General features: G+C 41.9%; 1 long non-coding RNA gene across 2 annotated transcripts in view; it reads left to right on the top strand.

The window, feature by feature from the left end:
• The first annotated feature begins 10881 nt into the window (after positions 1-10881).
• Positions 10882-15048, top strand: part of LOC132521272 (uncharacterized) — a 96907-nt gene continuing 92740 nt past the window's right edge. For both annotated transcript variants that reach the window (XR_009540790.1, XR_009540788.1), the window contains exon 1: positions 10882-11054. This is a non-coding gene — a long non-coding RNA (uncharacterized LOC132521272). The remainder of the gene's footprint in view (positions 11055-15048) is intronic.

The raw sequence follows: 15048 nt of genomic DNA, 5'->3' as shown, positions 1-15048 counted from the left end.
CTGGGGCCCAGAAAAGATGTTGTAAATTATCTATTACATTATAATAAACCTTTTTTTGCTTAACCTGGCAAAATTTCATTGTCTCCTGAAACCAGGGACCATGACCTATGTAGTAATTGGTACCAGAAATGAGATGCTGAAAAGTACAAGTAATACTGATTTAGTAGAAGCAGTTGGGAGTATGTGGTGAGGGTCTAATTTTAATGTGGTGGCCAAATATTTGGTTGATCTGTCACTTGCTTACCTTAAAAAGCAGGATGTTTGCTGACTGAGGCTATAATGTTCAGGGAAATAGTAGAACAAATTCATAGTATTGGTAGGTGGTGGTTCATTTATCTTTAGCAAAATCTTAAGAACTAGATGAACTCAGTAGAGGTGGAAAGAAGCAAAGATTTGCTAAGAGAGGCATTCTCTGCCCATGCCCACTAACTACACTGATGGAGAGTCCAGTGATTTAGAACTTGCAATGTTGAACAACTCATCTGCTTTTGTATCTGAACTTGAAGAAGTTTTAAGCTGTAGACCTGAAACTACAGTCTTAGCAGGAGGTAAGGCTCTTAGTTTGTCATAAAGCAGAAGTGATATTGCTGGCAAGAGATGATGAACTGTATTGCTTCCCCATCTAAGCCTATTATTTCAGATGCTCTCAAGGTAACCACCATTAATTTAAGGGCCAGGGGAATGGGCAGAGAACAGAGCCCAGTAAATAAAAGATGAGAATTTGCAGGTTCAAAACCATGTCTGGGCAAGTCTTTTGGCTATGGTAATTTGTACATGGAATAGAATCGAAACAAATCAAGTCTGCTAAGTGTTTGAAGGAATTATTTTCCCAAAGAAACCCCAGACTTGGTCTGCAGCAGTCTGTGATTGTTAAAACTTTAAAACAATTCCTGTGCCCCAATATTTCAAATTTCATGAAGTCTCCAAAAAGGGCATCCTTCTCATCGTGCCCACCTCGGATATATTTGTTGAGGAAAATTGACAAGGATGAACCTCCCAGGGGCAGATCCAGGAGCAATAGAGGACAAGGTATGAAGGAGAACATTCAAGAGAAAGAACCAGGAGTTTCCAGTTTGGCCAACAAAGGAACTTCCTGAAATGCTGAGGCAGAGGGTCCTGGTTATTCCTGCTCAGTAGGTTTTGATAATTATAATGGAATGGTAACTAATGTCACCAAATGGACAGGCTTATTGCAATGATCCATTTCTTCTCCATCACTGAAATCTTATGTGTGCTGGTAGCTGAAAACGTGCCTTAGTTAATTGGTTACCAGCCTACAAGAGCCCCATCTGGCCCTCTTAGAGAGGGCTGCATATCAGTTACCGAAACAACAGTAACAGAAAGAGACTTAGGTCTTGATCCATTGGAGAGGCAGTGAGACTATTTATTTTTGAAAACAAAGGTGTGCATGTTGGTTTGGAAAACCAAAGAGGCAAACCATGCCAGAAAATGGTTAATAGCCTAACCTGGAGGTTCTAAACTACATCCACAAATCATTTGATATGTTTCCCTTTAAGATGACTTTCCCCTTACAGGTGGAATTAACTTAGTGACTCACTTCTAATTAATAGAAAAAAGTGAAAGTATCCTGTGTCAATTAGGAAACCAGGTCATAAAGGACACTGTGACCTCATCATTGCTTTCTCCTGGATAGCTCGCTCTGGGGGTAGGTAGCAGCCATATCATCAGGATACTCAAGCTGCTTGTGGAGAGGTTTGTGTGGCAAGGACCTGAGGCCTCCAGCCAATAGCCGTGTGAGGACCTGAAGTCTCCTGCCAACAGCCTTGTGAGGGAGTCTTCTTGAAATTGGGTCCTCCACTTCCAGGCGAGCCTTCAGATGACTGCAGACTCTGCCAATATCCTGACTGCAACCACGGGAGAGACCTTGTGTCAAAACAATCCAGCTAAGCTCTTTCTGAATTCTTTACCTACCAGAAACTTTTGAGATTATAGTGTTTCTTGTTTTAAGCTATTAATTTTTGTGATGATTTGTTATTTAGCATGAGACAACTAATATACGCACTCAATATCTAGTCTCATCTTCTTCCTTAGAAACCAAATCCTGATTTTATTTGAGTATTATTTTTAGCTAAAATACTATATACCTCACACTCCCTCTGGTTACATCCAATTAGATGTCAGCAGGAGTTGTTGGATGCTCCTTTCAGGAAAACTCCTTTAAAAGGTGGTAGGCCACCGACATTCTTCCTGCCTGGAATGCAGATTTGATGACTGGAACTCCAGTAGGCAACTAACATCATGAGGCAAACGTTAGGATGAAAGCTAAGAGCTAACAATGAGAGAATAGAAGCAATCTGGGTGCAATCATTCTAATAATGATGGTATCATCAAAACAGATCCCAAAATGCATTTGTGACCTTTTTTTACATTGGAGAAAAATCAACTTCTACACTGGTTAGGTCAATTTTAGTTCTTATTTCTGTTACTAGCAACCAAAAGCAGTTACTAACTGATGGAAATTGGAATTAGATTTCTTCGATATGTGGCTTTTAGGAAATATAATACACTGAACTACCTAACAGGATAAATCATTTAGCTTTGTAGGAGTAGTTACTACTGTAAATTATTGAGCTTTGTATCTGGTATAAGCCTTTCTGGGACATGAGTGGTATATGCTTTTTATCCAGAATTCTTTTCCTAGGTCACCTCTGGAATTCTATATTGGCATTGATGGAAGACCACACACACACACACACACACACACACACAGTCTCTCTCTCTCTCTCTCTCTCTCTCTGTCTCTTAGTACGGTGTGTACACTAAATTACTGACACTTGGGCCGTCCTGACAAAACTATCCTTCATCCTTACTGTACTGTGTCATTTAAGAATTATAAAGCAGCCAAAGTTAATATCCAACATGTAATTTTCTGGATATATATACACATACACACATATATACGTGTATATGTATATATTATTGAGCAAAAATAATTGAATTGTAGCATATTTTAAAACATTTACAGACTTTATATATTGATACAGGTCAAAGTTCTTTTTTTTTTTCAAAAGGAGAAGGTAGAAAGGTTTTTTATTGTTTATTTTGTTTTTTAAAAAATACATAACAACTTTATTTAGATATAATTCACATACCATACAGCTTATACATTTAAAGTGTAAAATTCAGTGGTTTTTAGTGTATCCACACAGTTATGCAAACATCATCACAATCAATTTTAGAACACTTTTATCACTCCAAAGAGAAATCCTATTAGCAGTTAATCCCCATTTCTTTCCAAACCCCTCCCCAGCCCTAGGTAATCACTACTGTACTCTATAAGTTTGCATATTATGGATATTTCATATAAATGGAAACATACGGCATGTGGTCTTTTGTTACTCAGCATAATCTTTTCAAGTTCATTCATCTTGTAACATGTATCAGCAGTTCATTCCCTTTTTATTCCTGAGTAGTATTTCATTATAAGGCTATACCACATTTTGTTTATGCATTCATTAATTGATAGATATTTGGGTTTTTTCCCTTTTCTTGATATTATGAAGGGCACTGGTGTAAACATTAATGTACAAGTTTTTGTGTGGAGAAATTTTCAATACTCAAGGGTATATAATTAGGAGTAGAATTGCTGGATCATAGGCAACTCTATGTTTGACCTTTTGAGGAATGGCCAGACTTTCTTCCAAAGTGGTTGCAACATTTAATGTGTTCACCAGTAGTGTCCGAGGGTTCCAATTATTCTGTATCCTCGTCAATGCTTGTTCTTAACTATTTTGTTTTTTGTTTTCTTTGATTATAGCTATTCTTAGTGAGTGTGAAGAGGTATTGAATTGTGGTTTTGATTTGCATTTCCCTGATGGTTAATGAAATGGAGCATCTTCCCATGTCCTTAATGTATATCTTCTTTGGAGAAATGTCTATTCATATCCTTTGCTCATTAAAAAATATGGGTACTAGTCTTTTTATTGTTGAGTTGTAAGTTATTTACATATTCTAGATAGAAGTCTCTTATCAGATATATATATGATTTGCAAATTTTTTGCCTATTCTGTGGGTTGCCCCTGAATTTTCTTGATAGTGTACATTGAAGCACAAAAGATTTTAAGTCTAATATACTTCTTTTTCCTTTTGTCACTTGTGCTTTTGGTGTCATGCCTAAGAAGGCTTTGCCTAACCAATGTTGTGAAGATTTATTGCTATATTTCCTTCTTAGAGTTTTATAGTTTAGTTCTTATATTTAGGTCTATGATCCATTTTGAGTTAATTTTTGTGTATGGTTCAAAGAAATGGTCAGATTTCCTTTTCTTCTATGTTGACATCCAGTGTCCCAGCCACACTTATTAAAAAGACTATTCTTTCCCCATTGCATTGTGTGAAATCTTGGGGGGGGTGTATGTGTGTGTGTGTGTGTGTGTTTGAGGGCGAAGGTAATTTTAATTTGGTTTTGTGGAAAGATAAACTATATAAGAATTTTATGTTTCCTAAACTAAACAAATCTGAAACATATTTGTCAGAGTCTACGTCTATGTCTTTTGAGAGTCAAACAATTGCACAAATGGCAAGCATACATCATGTTTTCTTTATAGCTTTCTTCCCCACAGAATCCTTAATAATTTAGGAAAACAGATACAGTCATCCCTTGGTATCTGCAGGGGATTGGTTCCAGGAACCCCCCCCCAAAACCAAAATCCTCAGATGCTCAAGTCTCTTACATAAAATGGCAGTAGTGTTTACATATAACCTAGGAACATCCTCTCTTATACTTTAGATAATCTCTAGATTACTTACAACAGATAATACAATGTAAATACTATGTAAATAGTTGTAAACACAATGTTAAATGCTGTGTAAATAGTTGTGGGCAAGCGGCAAGTTGAAGTTTTGCTTTTTGAAACTTTCTGGATTTTTTTTTTTTAAGAATATTTTCCATCCATGGTTGATTAAATCTGTGGATGTGAAATCTGCAGATATGGAGGGCTGACTGTATGTACTTGGCTTTAGTTGAAGGTTATCTGAGTAAAATCTCTAAAAATTAATAGGATCATGTTTTACCCAGTTGATTTATTATACAGATGTATGTTTGTGAAATCCTGAAATGTTGTAGTCACTTATGACAGGCTGCTTAATGAGATCTACATGACCCATTTCTACATAAAAGGATAGGATTCCATGTAATATTTACACGTACATATTAAGCTGACATATCATCAAAACTGACAGGTTTTCCTTAGCTTCATTGGGATTTCTTGGCTTTTTGGACACCTTAACTATACTAGACATTTTCTTTTTTGGAGAATGAGAAGGCATCGTCCACATTTGCCTTTCATTAAAGTATCTGCCTTTTCCTTGCACACTTTCAGCTGCTTCTATGCAAACATTTTCGGGTTGTTTTTGTTTTTTGTTTTTAAGATCCAGTTTTCAGGATTCATTTTAGTGAATAAATTGAGTGCCCTGGTTTTGCCAGTCTTTGGCACTCATGCTCCACAGAAAGTAAAAGGGCTCCGATCTCATTAGGGAAAACTGCACAGTAACCTGCAGACAGGGTGTCTAAACATCTTCATCTTAGCTCTTCAGACCTTTCTCGGTACTCAGGGTGCTATAGCACATGCTTACTGCTGCAGCTTCAGACGGGTGACTGCCTCAAACAAAGGCTAGGGTGGATTTTATACTCCCTAAGTAAGTGGGCATGGAAGAACTGGAGAGCAAAACTGTGGGCTTCTATAGCCAGGAAGATGCTTGACAGTAACTAGCATAGAAGTAGTTCTGTGATCTAAGGAAGACTTTTTACAAAAAGTTTATTCAACCCCAAATTTATAGTGTTTTTTAATGCTGTATGGCCAGTTTACATTTACAGTCCACCACCAGAGTTAACAGAAATAAAAGTAATTGTAACCACAGTATGGTTAATGGAGACACAGTACATAAAATGTAAACTTCACTGATTCTCTAATTGGCACAAAAGCCTAGACAGAAGAAAGTGGTCTCTATAACATAGCAGAGCTAAACACCAGTAATCAGCACAAAATTATAGACTTCATAAGATTCAGATTTTCATCTTAAGAAAATTTCATTTGACTGTACTATTAAAGATTTCATTTGCCCTCTAGAGAGCTGCATTGCCCCATACGGTAGCCACTAGCTACACATGGCTAGTGTAAAAACCTAGGAGTTTTTACACTAGGAGTAAAAAAACCTAGTGTAAAAACCACACTGGATTTTGAAAACTTAGTGTGAATGACAGAATGTAAAATATTTATTGAATATTTTTTATGTTGTGTATACATTGAAATATTTTTGATACATTGAGTTAAATATATTACTAAAATTAATTTTACCTGCTTCTTTGTATTTCTAAAATGTGGCTACTAGAAAATTTAAAAGTACATCTGTAGATCACATTTGTGGCTTGCGTTATATTTTTATTGGACAGTGCTTCTCTAGAGGCTGAGGGACTATAACAGCGTAACTACACTGGAATTCCATCTGTATATATTTGTCAGCTGTCATAGTTCATTAGTCACTAGTTCATAGTGTATAAGGTGAGTTCAATACTTCTCAATGTATATTTTTGTTTTCTTCACACCTCACCACTGTTAAACAGTCTTTTCCCTCTCCTGAGAACCTGTTTCCCACTTGGCTACTTGGTAAATTCTAGCTGTTTAATAGACAGCTGAAGCATTCTTTTCTCTGTAAAATTTTCTCTGAGCTCCCTTACCCCACACCTGTACCCCAAGTAGAAACAAAGACTCTTCTCGGGACTCATGACAGTATCTTGCCCAATATCTATTGGATATCTACCGTCTACTGTTTGCTGTGCACGGGGATAGGTGCTGGAAGTGTCCATATGTGAACCAGAGGGATACAGACCCTGTGCCCAGAGTGCCTGCATTTAGAATGGGATATAGATAAGTAAACACCCAGTCACCAACTGGTGTGAAAAATGCTATAACGGGAGAGATTCAGGGAGTACATCATAAGCATGCCTCTCCCAGACTACTTCTTTGTGGTGGATAAACATATTGAGCCTGAACTATACATATCTGATCCCATAGGAACCTGAGTTCATAAAAATACTTTTGTGTTTAAGTATAAAAGCTCAAGGGCATCTTTTTTCACATCACAATCAGTTAAAATGAGAGTTGTCTTCAAAATACAATTACTGAATAGGTATTCTTATATTACATATATGCCCCAGTATCCTTGCAATGACTCTCTTAGCCAGGAAACTGAGGTACTGATTTTTTAAAAACAAACAACAACAAAATAGCCCCAACACAATTAGAATGATTAAGTAAAAATGAATCCCACGAAAGGTGTGCAACTTACTTAACACTAATGTACTATCAAAAAGAGTTCAGGATTCCAATGACTGGATTTCTGTGGGGTTGAGAAGACAGATGAATAACGAGGTGAGCAGCTTTATTAAGTCATCTAACATACTGCAGTAGACCTTTTAACACTAGTGCTAAAAGGGGCAGGACCAGTATTCGGCTTGTTGTATTAATTGTGTAATCTTACTTACTTGGAGGTTGTTTATCTACCAACCACAATGATCTAAAACCCACCTAAGAAGCAAAAAGAATGCTTTTCAAAGCAACATTTGAGTAGTCCAAATATCTGTCACAAAGTCTATGCACTAAAGTTCATGTGCCTTTCTCCTTGGTAAGCACATCAGTTCCTTACACGGGACCTATTTAGTTTTACTTTAGACTGAATTGTGACAAGTGAGGCTATCTGGATTCTCAGTCTGCACCAGACTAGAAGCTGCCAATCAGAAGAGGAGGAGAATGTTGGAGACAGGCTCGCTGGCAAAAGACAGAAAAGTCAACAGATTGTCAGTTAGGGAAGGGGGAGAGAGAGAGACTACAAAAGGCAGAGATAATCAGTCATAGTATCCTGGAGTCCTTCAGGGCAGCGATTTATGGCTTATACACCTCCTGGGAGCATCCCTAACACCTAGGAAGAAGCCTGATAGAGAACAGGAACTTGATGTATTTGTTAAATCCACTAACACCTACTATAATGAATACTTTAAATAAAATTAACCCTGAATTCTCCAGAAAAAGCCAAACAAACTGCTTAAGAAAACAGAAATATTTATAATACATTTCAGAAAATCTTTAACAACAGTTAAAAACGATTTTAGAAAAAGAAGTTTGACTCCTTAAAGGGCCACGCTCCAATTATGCTGACCATCACTTAACTGGAACAGTTGCTTTGCATCAATCCTGGATATATGTTGCGCTACAGAATAGCTGACTTTACTAAGTTGCCTGAAACAAATTTAAAACGGTGCTACATACAAATAATAAGCTATCATATGAGGTTTAAACTATATAAGATGGCAACAGATTGCACAGTTGAATCACTAGGGTGATGTAAAATAATTGTTCTAAAATGCACTATCACCATGAAGCAAAATCTTCCTACCATGTGCCCAGCACTGTGCTAGGGGCTGGATTATTAAGCATTAATTTGAAAAAATGCTTTCTTTTTTAAGATTGTGAAGGTAACCCCAAACTCTTATTCATGTTTTTAAAGGTTAAATGACATTTTACACGCACAACACAGCCATTACATAACAGGCATAGAATACTTTTTACGACTTGGATAGTTCTTTTTTCTTTTTTTAAGTGCACTAGCAACTCTATTTTCAAATGCTATCGAATTCTTAAGGGTCTGAAAACCTACACGTAAGAATGGAGTGTCTCATCCACTCACTTGTTTTGTGTAATAAGTTTTTGAACACAGGCATGCCATTTCGGAGTTCACAGTGAGGCTAAGCTGTACTTTAGCGTTTTCGCAGCAAGCAAAAACAATTTCAGCAACGGTCCTCATTTCCCCTGGTAATTTTTTTTTTTTTTCTTTTCATGGCGAGTTACTAAATGCTAGATGCTAGAGTCAAAAAGAAACCTGACATCTGCGGAGGTGTTGAGGGGGTGTTAATAGTTCTAGTTAGATGTTTGGGGAGCGTTAAGGACAAGATTTTAAAACAGCAAATACAGGGAGAAGGGGGAAATGATGGTTTCGGATGACTCTCTCCTCCCTCCACTTTCTCTCTTCACCAATCCGTATGCCCCCCAGTTTAGAGGCGGGTTCAGCGAGATCAAGCTGCAGGAAACCGGGAGGCTCCTCGGCGCTGCCGCCCCGGCCTCGTGATGTAATTGTTATTTCTTACTCGGAGCCTGAACCGCGGAGAGCTGCCCGAGAAGTGGCGGCCCGGTGCCTTCTGCCTTGTCTTGTAGGGTCACATTCTTCCTGGGGATGGTGTAGATTCGAGAACTGACTCCGCTGGAGACTTCGCAGTGACAAAGCAGCTGAAGATAAACCCTGCTCCCGGGTCCTCCGCCGTCCGAGGAGCTGAATGGGGCGCTCCTCAGGTCTCCTTCCCAGTTTTCCTCTCGGACTCACTCCGCATTTATCCCTGGCTGCCTCCTACGTGCTGGGCGTGGGGTCAAAGTGACCCGCAGTTAGTGCCCGTGCCCCCCAAGATCAAAGCAAGACACACAGATTACAAGGTGGTGCAAGTTGGGGGTGGGCGAGAAGGAGCCAAGGGGACGCGTGTCGTGGGCGAAATGGGAGGAGGGGGACGCCTAGGGCGCCGGCACCCAGGAGGGGACCCGGGGAGTCCCGGCCCCCAGTCTGTGCCCCCAACACAAGCCTTTGGCCTGTGTCTCGAGATCGGTCCCCCCGGGGCCCCGGGAGGAGCTGTCCGGGCGCCTTCGGCCGTGGCGGCGGCTGGACAGAGCCGGGAGCCGCGGGGGACGGCGCGGGCGCGTGGAGCACCCACCTCTCCCCGCCGCCGCGATCCTCCCGCCGCCTCGGGGCCCCGCAGTCCCCGCCCGGCCGACCGGAGGGCGGGCGAGAAGGAAAACCAGCCAACCGAGGGGGCCCCTCAGCTCCCGCGAGCCTCCGGGACCCGGGCGCCTTCCTCCCGCCCCGGTGACAATGGGAAGGAAGGGGAAAAAAGGGTTAAGAAACTTGGCTGAAGAGCTGAATGGCGTGGAGCGGCGAGGGGAGGGACTGGGCCGCGGCGGACTCAGCGGCGGAGGGAGGAGCGCGGCTGCGGGCGGGCGGCGAGCGAGGCGCTCAAAGTCAGCCTCGCAGACATTGCAGCAGAGCCCCGAACTCGGGAGGCGGCGGCGGCGGCGGAGGAGGAGGCGGTGGCCGAGGCGGAGGGACGACCCGGCCCCACGCCCGCCCGCGCGCCCGCACGCCCGCCCGTGGCCTCGCGTCAGCCGCTGCGCTCGGCAGTGCCGGTCGGAGGCAAGAGCTCGCTGGGGCGCCGAGGGAGGACGGGGCGGCGGGGCGCCTTCGCGGAGTGAGCCTGCCGGAGCCCTGGGCTCGGAGCCGCGGCGGCCTCGGGTGAGTGGCGGCCGCGGCTGGGGGGCTCGGAGGAGCGGCCGCCCACGCCGCCGGAAACGGCCGGGAAGCGCGGCCCGCGGCGGCGTTGGCGATGGCCGGTAGGGCCTCGGGGGCGTCGGGGCGGCGGGGCCGGCGCCGCGGGCAGACGCAGACGGCGGGGTGGACTCGGTGGCGGGACGAGATGGTGTCGGGGGGGGTGGTTTCCGGGGAAATTCCGCCTCTCCTGCTGGGTCCGAATCTCCCCGGGAACTCGGGGGGCCCGGGCAGCGGGGCCGCCAAGTTGTGGAGTTGGCCCCCGGCTCACTGGCGCGTCCGTGCCAGTCCTGGGCCGGGGGGCGGCCTCCGGGTGGCCCCTGAGCCGGGCCGGGGCGGGGGGGGGCGTGGGCCGGAGTCGCGCCCCGCTCGTCTGTCCCCTCGGCCCCGAGCCCCGGGCGCTTCTCGCCGCGCCGCTCCTGCTGCCCGGGGCGTCCTGGGCGGCGCCGGACGCAGCTCCCCGCCTCTCACTCGGGTGCCTCCCAGCTCTGTGCTCGCGGATCCCGGGCCGGGGAAAGTGGGTAAGAAAAGGGACCGCGCTCCCGACCCCCGGAGGACCCCCGCGTCCAGCCCAGCCCGTCGGTACTTGTCCTTCCCCTCCCGAGGGAGAGGCCTCTTCGACCCGAGGCCTCAACCATCACTTTACCCCTGAGCCAGAAACCGGGCTCACATCTAGGGTGAGCTCCGTGCAGGTCCTGGGAGGCTTCTGGAGGCTTGTTTTTCACTCTTATATCTGTGTCCTCTAATACTACTAGTGCATGTTGTTGTTTTATGAAGGGTTTGCCTGGAAATATTCTACAAACCGTCATATCCTTTCCAAAGTAGTTTCCAAATTTTAATCAAGAGTTGGTGTTCAGTCTGAAGGAACAAAGGAATCAACTGTGTCTTAGAGGCGAACAAGCTGGGAGTCTGTGACACATGTTGATCTCTGAAGCAATACAGGAGTTTCTACCTTCTATCTCGTTAGGGATTGCAATTGGGTTTTGAAGATAGTAGAAGAACAGAATGATAAGTAGTTTTGCGTTTTAAATTGTTTAATAAAGCATTTTTATTTCGGAAAAGAATTAAGACGTTCTTAGCCACAAGGATTTTTCACTCAGTTGGTGGAACTGAGTTGGAGTTTGTCTCCGGTAATGTAAATGATTAAATGTGAGATTGTGCGGGAAAAACTGTTTCTAGAGGAAGAGAGACCATCCATAGGTGTTCAAAGTGAAAATGGTTGTCCGTTTATAGATGATGATTGCTGTTTACATTTGGGGGGGTGGAGAGTGGTATTTGTGAAGCAAAGAGCTTTGGTAGTTCATTCTTTAAAGTTATGAATTGCATTGAACCTGCTTGTTAGTGAATCATGGGTTTAGCAAGTGGGTGGCATCTTCCTGATGTGATTATTCAATGTTTAATCACTAGTTTGGCACCTTTGTTGAAGAGACACTGAAATAAGTGGACTTTTTAAACAAATGCTGCTTCATCTGCCTGGCACCTAAGTGTGGGTTGCTACCTGGAGTATTTTGAAGTGCTTTTCAGTTTCGAAGTAAGTTGCTCTGGTTTTGCCCAGCAGTTTGGTTATGTGGTTTGAGTTTAGCTGGTTCAGAGAGTGGTGGCTTCATCACCAGTGCTAACTTTTTTCTGCCTGGAATTAGTTCCTAGAGACAAAGAAGTTTCAGTCAATGGAGCAAGCCCCTATCCTGCAGGCTGTAGGATTGTTACTTTAGCCTGTTTCGTACACTCTGGTGGGGAAAGACCTCTTTGCATACTTAGCCCTGAAAGTGCCCTAGGAGGATGAGGAAAATACGTATTAAAAACAAACAAAAAAGAGGACTACTCATTGTTGGTTTTACTCCAGTGCGCTCTCTACAGTGCCTTTGAGGTAGTTGAAAACGAGTTTTAATGTCTGGACCCATTTCCTGAATGTGTCTCTAAACTTTTACTAATTTAACACCCTAAAATATTGTAAGGTTACAATAAAAAGGTGTCTGTAAAAGAGGCTAAAGGCTCCTCTGACTCTTGCAGTGTTTTAAGAGCAAAACATCATGATAAAAAAATAACCTATACCACCACCTAGAGTCTTGTTTGTTAGTTTATTGCTCCTGAAGTTTGCTTAAATTGACATGTCTCTTGTGGTTCTGATATAGCCAAAGAATTATTGAGAAATGCTAGCTTTCAAAACGCATTCCAAGAGAACAGTTATTTGTGTAATAAATAGCAAGTGCCAATTTAAATTATCCATGCTACCTTTACAGTGGAAAATTATGACATGTTGAGTGGGCTATTCGCCAAAAGATATTAATTCAAAAGAGTCTAAAACAAGAAATTTGCTGCTTGTGCTCTAGGTAGCTGTCACTGCTTAAATCAAAAGAATTTGAAACAAGAAAGTTTCTGCTTGTGCTCCAGGTAGCTCTCATTGCTTAAAGATTCTCTGCATGGTTACCAGAGATTCAAGAAATCTTACAAATTAAATACCATTAGGACTTTTTGAGGTCCAGGTAAAACAAAAGCAATGATCAAATAAAAATATAAGGGAGCATTACAAGTTCAGAAATGCTGGCCACTTTAAAGGTAAGAGAGAATGTAGGCTGTAGTAGAGTTGTGGTTCAGAGATGTGAAAAGTAAAATCAACATTAAATAAAGTGGTAATCTGTCTTGCTAGTAGCTTAAACACGGTAAAACAATCTGTTAAATGGGAGACCTTAGGAAGGCAGCTCTGTTGCCATGTGGTTTAGCACATTGTCCGGGTAGGAAGTAACATTCCTTCTTTAAGCAGTGTAACTGGAGACAAAGATGCCTCCAAGATCTTTAATTAAATACCAGTTGAACAGAGAGAACTAGAGCACTGTATTAATTCTGTCAAACATCACTATTTTAGAACATTGAGGACAACTAAAAAATGAATTAACTCATCTGAAAGCAGAGTTTTATGGAAGGTGACAGGTGAGGCAAAATATGTCAATCTAATGGCACAAATAGGGAGATAAGGAGATATGTCATTCTTGGCTTTCTAGAAAGATGAGAAGGAAGAAGGTTATTATTAATTGTACAGATTCCATTGCAAACCAGTACTAGAAGACAGTGGCATAGAAGTAATTTTACATCAGAGTGGCTTAGGATATATGATGTTAAAGGGATTAGGTTTTCAGTTTTAAAATTTTACGATTGCAAGAAACTTAACAGGTCATTTTTAAGTGTTTTGAAAAAGCAATGATAGCTTTGTGTATAAGGTTAAAAAAAATAATTCTGCCCCAAATAAGTTCAAAACAGCTAATTTTTATCAAGAGAAAATTGTTCACTTTAAATTGTGATAGGTTTAGTTTTGCTTTTCAAACTTTAGATTGCCAGATACAGTCAGGTTTTAAAGTGTAGGTGAACAGAGAAGAGGCATTCCAGTTTGTTTGTCTATACCCCACCTCTCTCTCTCCTTATTGCTCTCTTGCTGTCTTGTCCCCTTTTCTAAAATAAGTAGCTTCTACATCTGTGGATGTTTTCTTCCATGAAAGCTGCCTTCATTTGTAGCTTCCCTTCTTGGCTGTGCTGGGATGAAGGTTCTTTACTCTTAAGCTTTTTCCATATGCCCCTTCATGTGGCTACACACAGTGAGGGTGGGTTTTGTTTTGGTTGGTTTCATAGTGATTTACTGTTAACATGGATGAAGACTAGAGAAAATAGCATTTACTGTTCTAACAAAACCCTTTGTACCCGTCTTCCAACTAGAGAAATGTTTTTATGAAAAGCAACTTTTGATTACTATTGAAAAGTCAAAGAAACACTCTGAACAGAATATGGGGCAGGGAGGGGTGGGGGGCTTTCAGGATAATGAGTTTGAATCTGAGAATTAAATTGTTCAAGATGCATTTCCTTAAGTTGCAGTTTTTTGAGGGGACTGTCTTGGGGGAAAATGAGCAAACTCATTCTGTAATATTTAGATTAACACAACAATTAGGGAAATATGACACCAGGATGGTCGCTAAGACTTGAGAAGGTAAAAATCAAGCGTGTCAGATGGTGAAGCAGGCCAGTGGAATGGAACTGAGGGTTATATCCAGGGGTTGGAATGAATAAAAAGTAAATGGAGGAGAGAGATCTTGTTTCCATATCCTGGTTGCATCTGGTGCTGAAGCAGGGACATGAATTGCTGATGGTAATGGAGTTCCTTTTATGAGGTCATCAATATTATAAAAATAGTGGTGGTTTGAGGGGGAGAAATGACAGGTTCCCCACTTGTACATGTGTACACTGTTTTTGAATGTCTCTTAAATATATCTAAACTGGAAGGTCAAAATTGGGTACCAGCATAGAACCAGGAGTTAGGGAGTAATAGTTTATTTGGAAGGAAATGAATTAAAAATAGACCACCTTTTCTTTATTCTTTTGAGATGTGGTGTTTTCCAAGGGTCTTATCGAACATGGAAAACAGAGTGCTGAGGTTTGGGTGGTGAACTGGAGAACTCTTTCATAAGATTTCTCATAAAGATAACTTCATGTAAATAACCCCAGAAAGAATGCTTTCTTTAAGCACATTACCTTGTGATTCAAGGGTAGGGGGAAAATTGGGACCAAAGAGACCTCTGAAATCTTAGCAGGGATTTTTTGCAAACTGTAATACAGATACCCATCTGTTGTTTTTTGTTCCTTGAAATTTAATGTTCAAATTGAATATTTAGGATTCTAAAAATTAGA

This window comes from Lagenorhynchus albirostris, chromosome 5 (assembly GCF_949774975.1).
Source record: "Lagenorhynchus albirostris chromosome 5, mLagAlb1.1, whole genome shotgun sequence".
NCBI classification, from domain to species: Eukaryota; Metazoa; Chordata; class Mammalia; order Artiodactyla; family Delphinidae; genus Lagenorhynchus; species Lagenorhynchus albirostris.
The sequence above is the reverse complement of the archived record's forward strand: the minus strand, read 5'-3'. Positions and strand labels throughout refer to the sequence as shown.